This window comes from Physeter macrocephalus, chromosome 15, assembly GCF_002837175.3.
Source record: "Physeter macrocephalus isolate SW-GA chromosome 15, ASM283717v5, whole genome shotgun sequence".
Classification (NCBI taxonomy): Eukaryota; Metazoa; Chordata; class Mammalia; order Artiodactyla; family Physeteridae; genus Physeter; species Physeter macrocephalus.
The window spans coordinates 10,190,032-10,201,085 of NC_041228.1; positions in this window are offsets into that span (position 1 = coordinate 10,190,032).

The following is an 11,054-nucleotide window of genomic DNA, read 5'->3' on the forward strand; positions in this document are numbered from 1 at the left end:
AAAAAAAAAAAAAAAAAAAAAAAAAAGTGTGGGTATGTGTGTTTTGTTTCCCACAAACACACACTTTAGTCCAATCTTGAAATTTAAATTTTTCCCCTGAACTTTTCCTTTTATGATAAAAAGAAATCTCATTCTCAGGAGATATTGGCTTAACAAGTTGGTTTCCAGTTTAAATTCATCTAGTAGTTGGCCATGCAACTTTGACAAAGACAGTTAACTCCTGGAGCCTCAGTCTCTTTACCTGTGAAATGGGAATTATGGCCATATTACTGTCCTACTTTTTTTCCTCATGGAAATAAAGGTTTATAATGGGTTTGACAGAGCGGATACATTCCCCCTGGAAATGAATCCTGGTTTCTTATTGAGTACATTGTCCTCTCTTGACCTCTGTCGCCTGCTATTCAACAGTGACAGACAAATTACCTGCTCATATAACCTCTATATCATGCCTGGTGTTAATATCTACAGCATTCTCTTCATCATGGAGCATCCAGAACCCTCTCCTCCTTATTTAATTTTCTAGTAATTCAGAATATATACCACTAAGATTTTGCATGTAATCTGAGAAAGAGAAAACCTTACGGAAGTCTGAGTTGTGCCAGCTTTCAGGAAGCTGCTGTAATCGTCACTGCAGACTGACCACAAGGTGGCAGCCTCCCAGAACATTAGGGCCAAGCAGAAGTCCAGAGCAATTGGCTTGGTGGCTGATCTTGCATTCACAGCTCAGCCATAGCGAGGTCAATGTCTGCCAAGGTGTAGCTGCCAAGAAAGAGGTCCATCAGGCAAAAGTCTAGAAAACCACTTCTTGACAGTATTTTCTAAAAAGCAGTAATGACACGACTCTTCCATTTTAGAGTGCCATAGGCTTTCAGAATGCTTTATTCCACTTAAGGATCTAAATTCTACGGTAGTTAGAAAAGGGAAGGTGATGTCTTCCTTATATTTTCCTATTGCTTAAAGTCATTATTTCTCAAACTTGACTGTACATTAGAATATCCTGGGGAACTTTTAAATCAATCTGTGGGGCAGCGTCCCAGAGACTGATTTTTACAAGCACCCCAGGTATTCGTAAAGTGCACTCAGATTTGGAAACCATCTTTTCAAGTCCTCTCAATTTATTCATTCATTCACTCACCATTTTTTGCATACTTTTTCACGTCAGCTTTCAGCAAGGTGATGGTGATGATGTAAAGTGAGATTCTACAATTGCCCTCAAAGACCATGCAAGTTAGTAATTCAATTCCACGGAATTCAATTCAGCAAACATTTATCAAGTTCCTACTACGACAGATACTATGCTGGATACAGAGGAGGCTGAGATGACAGCAATTCCTGCTGTTCAGCATTTGCATTCAAATGGGAAGTGTGTACAAATAATTATATGAGGCAGAATTTGGTGTTATTAATGTCTCACCTTTCTATAACATTTCACAGCAACACAAAGCCTTTTCATCCACCCATATAACTTGAAGCTCATTCAATAATTCTTGAGACTGGTAAGCAACTAGCTAATATTATCTGAAGTTCAAAGAGGAGACTGACATGCTTTGAGAATAAGAAGCAGAGTAAGTCCTGAAACCCACGTCTATGGATTCCGAGGTCAGTGCTCACTGCATCATTCCATGCTATTTTGTGGGGCTCAGCAAAGAGTGTTGATTTTCACTGCAAGAGTAAAGATTGCAGTCCAAGGATGTATTTGTGCATTTATCTGGGGAATTTTATTTCCTGCAGAGTAAATAGAGGACCATTTCTGTCCATTTATTTTCTGGGCCTCTTCCTCTGCCCAGTCAGGGGCCTCATCTGATGCAGTTTTCATGCTCATATCCTTTTTATAAATGATCTCCTACTTTCACCAAATTTCTGATCTCTAAAATTGTTCTGGATGTCTATTGTCTGGAAGGGAAAACTGAAAATATTTAGTTCCATCAGCAGATCTGCTTGTCACAAGCTTCTGTCAATCACAGAAAGTTTTAATTAGGTTACTGAAAATTAGTCCAAATGTATATAAAGGAGAAGCCAGACAAGTCTCATTTTCAGAGATCTCCATTCTGTTAGCTAATAAAGTGTTAAGCCAAATGCCATCTGGATTGGGACTGGCACATAAGGTAGTGGTTGAAGAACATGTTTTAGGAATTAACCTTATGGCTCATTGGGGGAGTTGACTCTTCAGGGAATGAGGTGTGGGTGAATATCCTCTGCATCTGCAGAATGAAAATGATACTAGCATCCTTCAGGGTCCATAAACACAGCAAGATATTCCCAGGGTCATTGTTTCATTTTTCCGTAAGAGCAAAGAATCCACTAAGTGGATTCCCAGACGACCCATGGCCTTTTCATTGCACAGAAGACTTTGCTACTGAAAATTCCACTGTTGAGATTATGGAACTAGCTATCCTTTCTTTAAGGCTTGGCACTGTTTGCATTGTTGAGGTTTAGATGCCATAGCCTAAGAGAAACACTAAAAAAACGAGTACATTAAGACATTCATGTGATGAGGAATCTGAACATCATTTTAGAGAGGAACAGTTGATGAGCTGTAAAGTTTTAGGCTGAAGAAGCAAAGACCCAGAAATGCAAATGGAAGCATGAGAAATCTTCAAACATGCAGACATCTATTTGCAGAAGTGGGGCTGTGTTCAGTCTCTCTAGCTCGAGAGAGAAGGACAACGACCAGGGGTGGAAGTGAAAAAGGGGCAAATTTCAAATTACCCTCTTATGGAAGAACATTAAAATTATTAAGCAGTAGAAGCAGTTGCTTCATAAACCCCCTCTTTTCAGAGATGTTCAAGAGCACTCTGTTAGGAATGTGGAAGTAGGGATTTCTCAGTTGGGTAAGAAGTTGGTTTTAATGAACTTTTCTGGGAATGTTAACAGTTCTGGGTATCCGCCTGAAGTTTAATCCTCATGTCCTAATTATGCTCATCACGCTGTCTACGTCACTGAGCTTTGCTCTCTCAGGTGGGGAAACAGTTCACTGATATCAAAAATTAGCCGTGAATGTGAAATGGACAGGTAATCCATTACCCACACTTCTAGGCATAGAGGAAATTCAACAAGTCACTGTTAAATGAGTATATGAGCACGAGTTATGCCACCAGGAAGAATTAAAGGGAGAGGACTCTTGTAGGGTTGCCCCAGTTCACAAGTACGGATGGGACTGACATGGACCTTTGGGGAGAGAAAATGCTGAGACTAAGCTGTGGGGTGCTGAGTACCAGGGCACAGACCTAGTCATGGCTCCTGCCGTCTGGAAGCTCCCCACTGAGATGCTCATATCTCTTGGGTTTTCATCACAGTGCATCTGCAAGTTTCACTTAAGGAAACAAAGACTCAGAAGTGGGAGTGGAAGTGTCGGAGAGACCTATTAGTTGGAAAGGGGTTACACTGACTCTGCCCAGCTCCAGAAAAAGACAATGACCAAAGGTGGACATTTCAAGGGGACCAGGTTTCCGTATAATCACTTGGTGGAAGAACTTTAAAGATATTGGACAGTGGAAGCAGCTGCTTCGCAAAGCTTCCTGTTTGTAGAAATGTTTAAAAACAGCTTATCACTTCATGGAAGAGGGTTCATCAAAATTTATTTAATATTGAGGTAAGAATTTAGATTAAATGAACTCTTACATTGGGTAGGAAGTTGGATAAAATGTGTTTTCCTGAGACTTCAGGAACTGCAACATACTTTGTGCATTCATTCAACATGGCCTGAAGAAGAAGAGTCTCCCAGTCCATGCATATCTAAGGATCCTTATTCCATTGTTTATACCCAAAGTGTTTGTCTATACTATTACTTCAGCTGAGAGCAGTGTTTTATTTATGTCTGAATCTGTAGCACAGAAGACACTGCCTTATATAGAGTAGATTTGCAATAAATGTTTGTTGAGCAAATAGCAAATTAACTTTGTTGATTTTAGGATTTGAACATGGACTGAATTTCTTTTGTGTACTAAGTATGCCTCCTTGGAATGAATATCACTGGTTAATATTTCTCAAGCTCTTGTTATTGTCCAGGTGCCAGGCTTAATGCCTACATGCATTGTCTCATTCAAATCCTACAAACAAATCTATTGAAAAAATCATGCAGGGAATTCCCTGGTGGTCCGGTGGTTAAGATTCTGTGCTTTCACTGCTGAGGTCCTGGGTTCCATCCCTGGTCAGGAAACTAAGATCCTGCAGGCCGCAAGGTGTGGCCAAAAAAAAAAAAAAAAGGCTGAAAATTAAAAAAAAAAAAATCATGAAGATGGAATCATCACACTGTTTTTACTAATGAGGAAACTGAGGCACACAGAGGCTAAGTAGCTCCCCAATGGTTCATAGAGAGTAATTAGATGATGCAGGATTGAAATTTAGGTTGTGTGACTTCCAAGCCAGCATGGTTCAACAGAGCACACTACCTCCAGTGAAGGAGTGATCATTATCCATCATTAATATGGCAGTATGTGTTTAAAACATAGCTAACAATTATTGAATGCTTTCTACATGTGAGGCATTAAGTATCTGCTCACTTAATCCTCAAAGCAGCCTCGTAATGTAGGTACTATTATTGTGCTCACTTTATAGCTAAGGCACAGGATCTAACTTTATCAAACCCTAAAGCTTATCTTCTCAATATTGTGTGGTCTTATTTCCTCTTTTGTGATACTGAAGAGACAAATAATGAATCCTCTTCCATGAAGTGTATGTGTTTCTCTAAGAAAATTGTATTTGGTTTGACCTGGAACTAGATCTCAAACTAAACTAGGGTTTAGAGGCAGCTTAGAAGGTGGCAAAGAAACTCATCATAAAGGCAGTGGTTACGGAAAAAACTAAGAATTTAGGATCAAGTAGAGATGATTTCTGGACCCGGATACCATTTTACTAGCTATGGGATCTTGGAAGACACTTAACCTTTCCATGCCTTAGTTTCGTCATCTTTATAATGGGGATGATAATTATCCCAACCTCACTGCAGTTGGTTAAAAGCTAACATCCACAAAGCACTGCACTTCATGCCTGACTCAGTCTGTTGTTGCTTCTCCTCCCCATTCCTCATCCTCGCGTCTTCCTTCTTTTCCCTTTTATTCTCCCCCTTTCTGTTCCTCTTCATTCTCCCCTTTCTTCGTCTCCACTGTCTTATTGTTATTCAAAAATTCTTAATGGAGATTAAATTAGTACATACAAGATATAATTCACTCCTTTTTTAGTATTTTCACCGAATCAAAAGCAGTCATATTCCAGAAATAATTCTAGACCTTATAGTTGGGTTGAAACCAAAAGTTGTGAACCGTGTTCTAATAAAATATGTGTGGCTTTAGGGAAAGAGGCATATTTCTCCCTCCTCCCCCAATGGTTTAGTATATTTGTGATCAAAAGCCTTCTTGCCGAGAAAAAGGGACAGGGCTGACACGTGCAAGAGTGTACGTCTGCCCGAGACAGCATTTCAGGGTGGGAAGTTCTCAGGAGCAGCTGGGATGTGAGACGTGGCAGATCAGGAGGAAGCCAAGAATTCACCACACTAACTTACACATCACCTGGGCAAGTCACTTATTAAGAAAAAAATCCTTCTCCCCTTTCCTGGGGATCCCTCCTGGATGCTTCTAGGTTGAGATCTTCAAATTGTAGTTCAAAGGTGCTAAGCAGGAAGAGGATTTGCCATTTCATTACTTGGCCTTTGTTTCTCTCTCTTTCTCTCCCCGTGAGGACTTGTGCAGCCTCCTCCTGGGGTATTGTGGGGAAGATGAATTAGCTAATATTGGTAACGGGACTTTGATGATGACTGCTAAGTGTTTGTACCGTGTAATTGCCATTTTTCCCAAGAAAATGTTCATATTGTTACCAATTAGGTATCGTTGAAGCACCTCATGCCCTATTATTTTACGGTTGTCGTGCAATTGACTGGCAGCAGGACCGTTTCAAATGACACTTATTGCCCGTTTCCCTGGCTTAATTTTTGGAAATTTTATGGGAAGCCTGGGCATTGTTTCTTATTCACCGCAACTTAAATAATTAACAACGTAAATATGGCTTTGGGTGGTGAGACTGTAAACACTGAGAGTTCTTTAGAGATTTTAATTAAGAACACTATGGCACCGAACTCCATGTGAAAGCTTATTATATATAGCGCCTCAGCACTCTGAGGGCTTCTGCTCTGTGGGTCTGTGGCTCTCGGGCCTGAGTGTCTGTGCGCGTGTGTGGGCCTGTGTGTGTATGTGTGTATTTACATGTGTGCAAAGTGCATAGGTTTTGTGACCAATAGTGTAATATGAGATACAAGGACAAGAGCAAAGTCCTTCTTTGGCTCAGCCTTCTCTAAGGCATATACACTAGAGAAGCTGTTTAATGAACCTTTCTCCATTTTCTTACTATAACCGAGAGATTTTGAGTTGGCTCAAACCAAGCATCATTTGTTAAACGTCTACTATGTTATTACGTACTGGACTAGATGAGTTTCATGGTTTCTTTAAGCTTTGCAACAAGTCAGTGAGGTCTCTCACACTGACAAAATGAAAGTTCAGAGAGGTTAAGTAAGGTGTCCAACGTCACACAGCTAGTAATAGATGAAGACAGGACTTAAACCCAAGTCTGCCGACTCTGGAGCCTGGGCCCCTTCCATTCTCTCTTGCGAACAAAATTGCTGAGCTTTCGATCTGGCCGTGAGTCTGGGCACTCCACAGGTAACTTGTGTTTTCTCCAGAAGCCTTGCAGGCTCACCTGTCTAAATGCATCTTCTCTCCTGTATCTGTATTACTGTCTATCACTTCTCATAGTCTGACTTTTAGCTGTGTACCAGCTGGGACAACAGTATATGATGGTTATGAAAGCACGGGCTTTAGAGGCACCTGGATTATATTTCTCACTCTACCTCTTCCCATCTGGGTCATCTCAGACAAGTGTCAGCACCTAAGCTTCATATTATTGGTGTGAAGATGAAAGTGAAAGTAAATATTGAAAGTGCTTAGAAGGTTTCATGGCACATAGAAAGCACACAGTACATAGTGGTTGGATGGATGGATGGATGTTTTGGGGCTCAGGTGGGGCTACCCAAATGAGGCCACAATGGCAAACTGATTACTTTGAATTGAAATTGCTTGAGAAACAGCCGATGTGTGCTGCAAAAGGAAGGGAAAGAGAGAGAGGCTTTAGCAAAGCAATAACATACTTTCCCAGCCTTGAAATGTCTTACAACCTGAGAAGCTGTACAAATGTGCAGGTGGCCGTGTCTCGTCTCTGCAGAGTTAGCCCCTGCAGGGTTGATCGTCGGCACACGCACTGACAAGATGCCAGCTTCATGGCACATGAGCTCTTGTAGGCACCGTAGCCCCCACGAGGCTTCTCTCCGTGGCAGGGCTGGTCCAGGCGTCACCCCGTCTCCCTCACTGACCCTGCCTGCTGGAAAAGGCAGGGCTGCACTCTAACCATCTCCTCTGTGTGTGTGTGTGTGTGTGTGTGTGTGTGTGTGTGTGTGTGTGTGTTTTACTATTTGCTGTTACTTGCTTGGGTGTCCTCAGGATTTGTGTGTCTGCAACAGGCACAGACGATTCTCAGGGCTCCTCCTAACTAAATGTGAGAGCAGAGTCACTCGGTTTGCAAGCAGAATGAAGTGGGCGTGAGGCATGTTTCCATCGCTTGTTGGCAACGGGCAGGCTACTGAACTAGTATGGGTTTTGGTTGTTTTATCACCTGCAAAACGGAGTGGGGGGAATATTAACCATTCCACATTGTGAGGATCAAATGGGAGAATGATATCACTCAAAATGAATGCGTTCTTATAAAACTGTCACTTATTAGGCACATACCAAAGACTGGGTGGTGCTGGAAAGATTATCTACATTATCTTAATAATCAATTGACACTACAATCTCCTTCTGTGCAGTTGAAGAAACAGAGACTCATGGAGATGACTTAACTTGCTGGAGATTACCCAGCTATTAAGCCTAGGCTGAGTCCTGATATCTAGTTTCACACAGGTTAGAGGTTGCCTGGGCCTCAGAGAGGGCAAGTTAGTGCTTACCTAGGAGGTGGGGTGACTAGATGTCTAAGCCTCTGCCGGCAGAGAGGTTCCTGATCTGGGGGGCTTGGCGAGGACCTCTACTGGCTGAATTTCATATGCTGGTGTGCACGCAGTGAGGTTGGAGGTGGGGAGGAAGAAGGATCTGGGTTTCAGTATTTGTTTAGTCACTCCCAGGGTGCATCGGGTGTTGCTTGTTTCATGCCACTGCTGTGTGAACGTCCTCCTGTGGCTTCCCAGGGCCTCTGCTCGAAGACCCTGGCGCTCTCAGATGTTGCGGCCCACCTCTGCTTCCTGCTACAGCCTCCAGTCACCTCCACCTTGCGCCTCGCCATGGGGCTGGCGCACCCTGCAGCTTCGGAGCCTGCTCCCTCTTGTCTCTGCAAGTGCTGCTTCTTCTGACTAGAACTTTCTCTGCATCACTCTCGTGTCATCAAGGAAAGCTTTTGCATTCTTGGGGGCTCTCAGCCCAAGCCTTTCCTTCTCGAGGCAGGCTGCCCCAGGGCCAGCTCAGCTTCCTGTGTGAATCACTGATACTTGCCTTCCTTTCCTTCAGAGTGCCTCACCCTGCAGCTATACCTTGTCTAATGGATCAGCTGATTAATATTTGTCTCTCCTCACAAGAGGGAGGAGATATGGGGATATATGTATATGTATAGCTGATTCACTTTGTTATAAAGCAGGAACTAACACACCATTGTAAAGCAATTATACTTCAATAAAGATGTTAAAAAAATATATATATATATTTGTCTCTCCTTTTAGATGTAAGCTCCATAAGAGCAGGGACAACATAGCATGACTGGCACAGAACTTAGATACCTTCTAATCACAGATACCTACTGTGTAAATATTCTCTAAATCCCTCTCTAAATCCTATTCAGTCTCCAATTTGTGAAACTAGCATGTAGTAGATGCTAAATAAATATTTGTGATGCACTCCCCCAAAAGAGTCTTCTACTCCTTCCGATCACTAACTTAGTTCATATCTACACATTCCTTAATTGGTCAAATGATCAGTAACAAATAAATGGAGGAAGGAAGGAATGGATATAATTGGTATTTATACACTTAACTGTTAGCAAAGCTTGAGTTTCAATGAGTGTTTGTCATTATTTTGCAGGGTTTCAACCTCTGGAAGAGAACTCAGGAGCTGGTCTGCCTATCTAATCGGAGCTCATGTCCATACATACTCTCAGAACAATTCTTGTGTGTGTGTGTGTGTGTGTGTGTGTGTGTGTGTGTGTGTGTGTGGCGGGGGGGGGGCAGTGTTAAGCATGGACTTTGGAACCAGACTGCCTGCATCTAAAGCCTGACTGCACCACTTATTAGCTCTGTGAATTTAAATGAGCTTTTTGACTCAGTTTTACCATCTGTAAATGGGGATAATAACAGTGCTTATATGGGAGGGTTGTTGTGAAGATTAAATAATTTAACATTTATTTTACAAAATGTTTAGAACAGTTCCTGACTTATAGTTCATGCTATATAAGCACTGACTATTATTTTATATAGTTGTTTATGAGGTAAATCAGGTTATGCCTTTTCATGTGCCAGCCCCTAAAACCACTTCCTTCCTAAGTCTCCTACCATTTCTCTCATAGTTCTGGCTTCTTCCTGCCTCCCTCTGACCTGAGTTGCTATAATCTGACCATTTGCTGATACTACTTGGATTATGACAATATTGAAACCGTGCACCTCAGATTGGGACTTGACACCCCGTGCCAGGACTCGAACCTGGCCAAAACCCAGATTGGGACTTGAACCCACGTGGCCGGGACTCAAACCCAGCCAAAACCCACAGTCTTCCAACTGAGATCACACACCTGTTTCAGGACTTAATGAAGCTCAGGTTCTTGAAGTCTCATTGCAGAAAGAATTCAGTGAGAGACAAAGTGATATGTAAGAAGTGGATTTATTTAGACAGAAACACACTCCACAGAGTGCAGGCCATCTCAGAAGGTGAGAAAGGCACCAGGGTATGGGGTTGTCAGTTTTTATAGGGGTGGGTAATTTCCTAGGCTAATGAGTGGGAGGAGTATTCCAGCTATTTCAGGAAGGGGCGAGGATTTCCAGGAATTGGGCCACCACCCAATTGACTTGTCAGCCATCTTGGACCCATTTTGTTCTAATCAGTTTATGTCATGTCCTTGGGCTATGTCATTCTTTCAAAGGTTGTGCCCTGCCCCCTTCCCTCCTGTTTCAATATTATTTTTTTTTGTGTGATTTCCATTGAAGAGGACATTTCCTTTAATTTCAAAACTCAAATTCCAATTTCAATTTCAATTTCAATTTCATGGTAATTTCCATTGGAATTTCTCCACTGGTGGGAAGTCTCAATTATACCTGAACTCTGTCTCAGGAAAATTTGGTTCAACAGGTTCAATCTACTAGAAGGAGCAGTGCTAGGGAGGGGAGAGAGCTTGAGAAGGGTGGCTGCTAGAGTGGGTAAACACAGTTCAGCTCCACCTGTGCTGCCTGGAGTTGGAAGTTCCAATGTTAGTTTTTGAGCCCATTAACTCTCCCCTTTCTCATCTCTCAATGGACTCCCTGGCTAGCAAGCTGATATTTTTTTTAAAAAAAGAAGAATGTTAATGAAATGTCACTGTAAAATGGGCTGCCAGGGCAATTTAAAAACAGAACTAGTGAAAGTGGGGGTGTGGGATGAATTGGGAGATTGGGATTGACATATATACACTAATTTGTATAAAATTACAAAGAACCTGCTGTATAAACAGAACCTGCTGTATAAAAGAACCTGCTGTATAAAAAAAATAAAGTAAAAGAACCTGCTGTATAAAATAAAAAAACCTGCTGTATAAATAAAAATAACATCAGAACCTGCTGTATAAAAAAAAATAAAATAAAATTCAAAAAACCAAAACAGAACTAGCTATTAGGGTTCTCTAGAGGCATAGAGGTTTGAAACTAAAGTCTGATCTGGTTAAGGCAGAAAATATTGTCTGGTGTAGAGGACAAAATCCAGAGTCCAGAGGTAAGTTGTGAACCCAGGATTCACCACTTAAAGACTCTGGTGACCTTGAGGGAAGTCCCTTCCTCTCTCTGGACC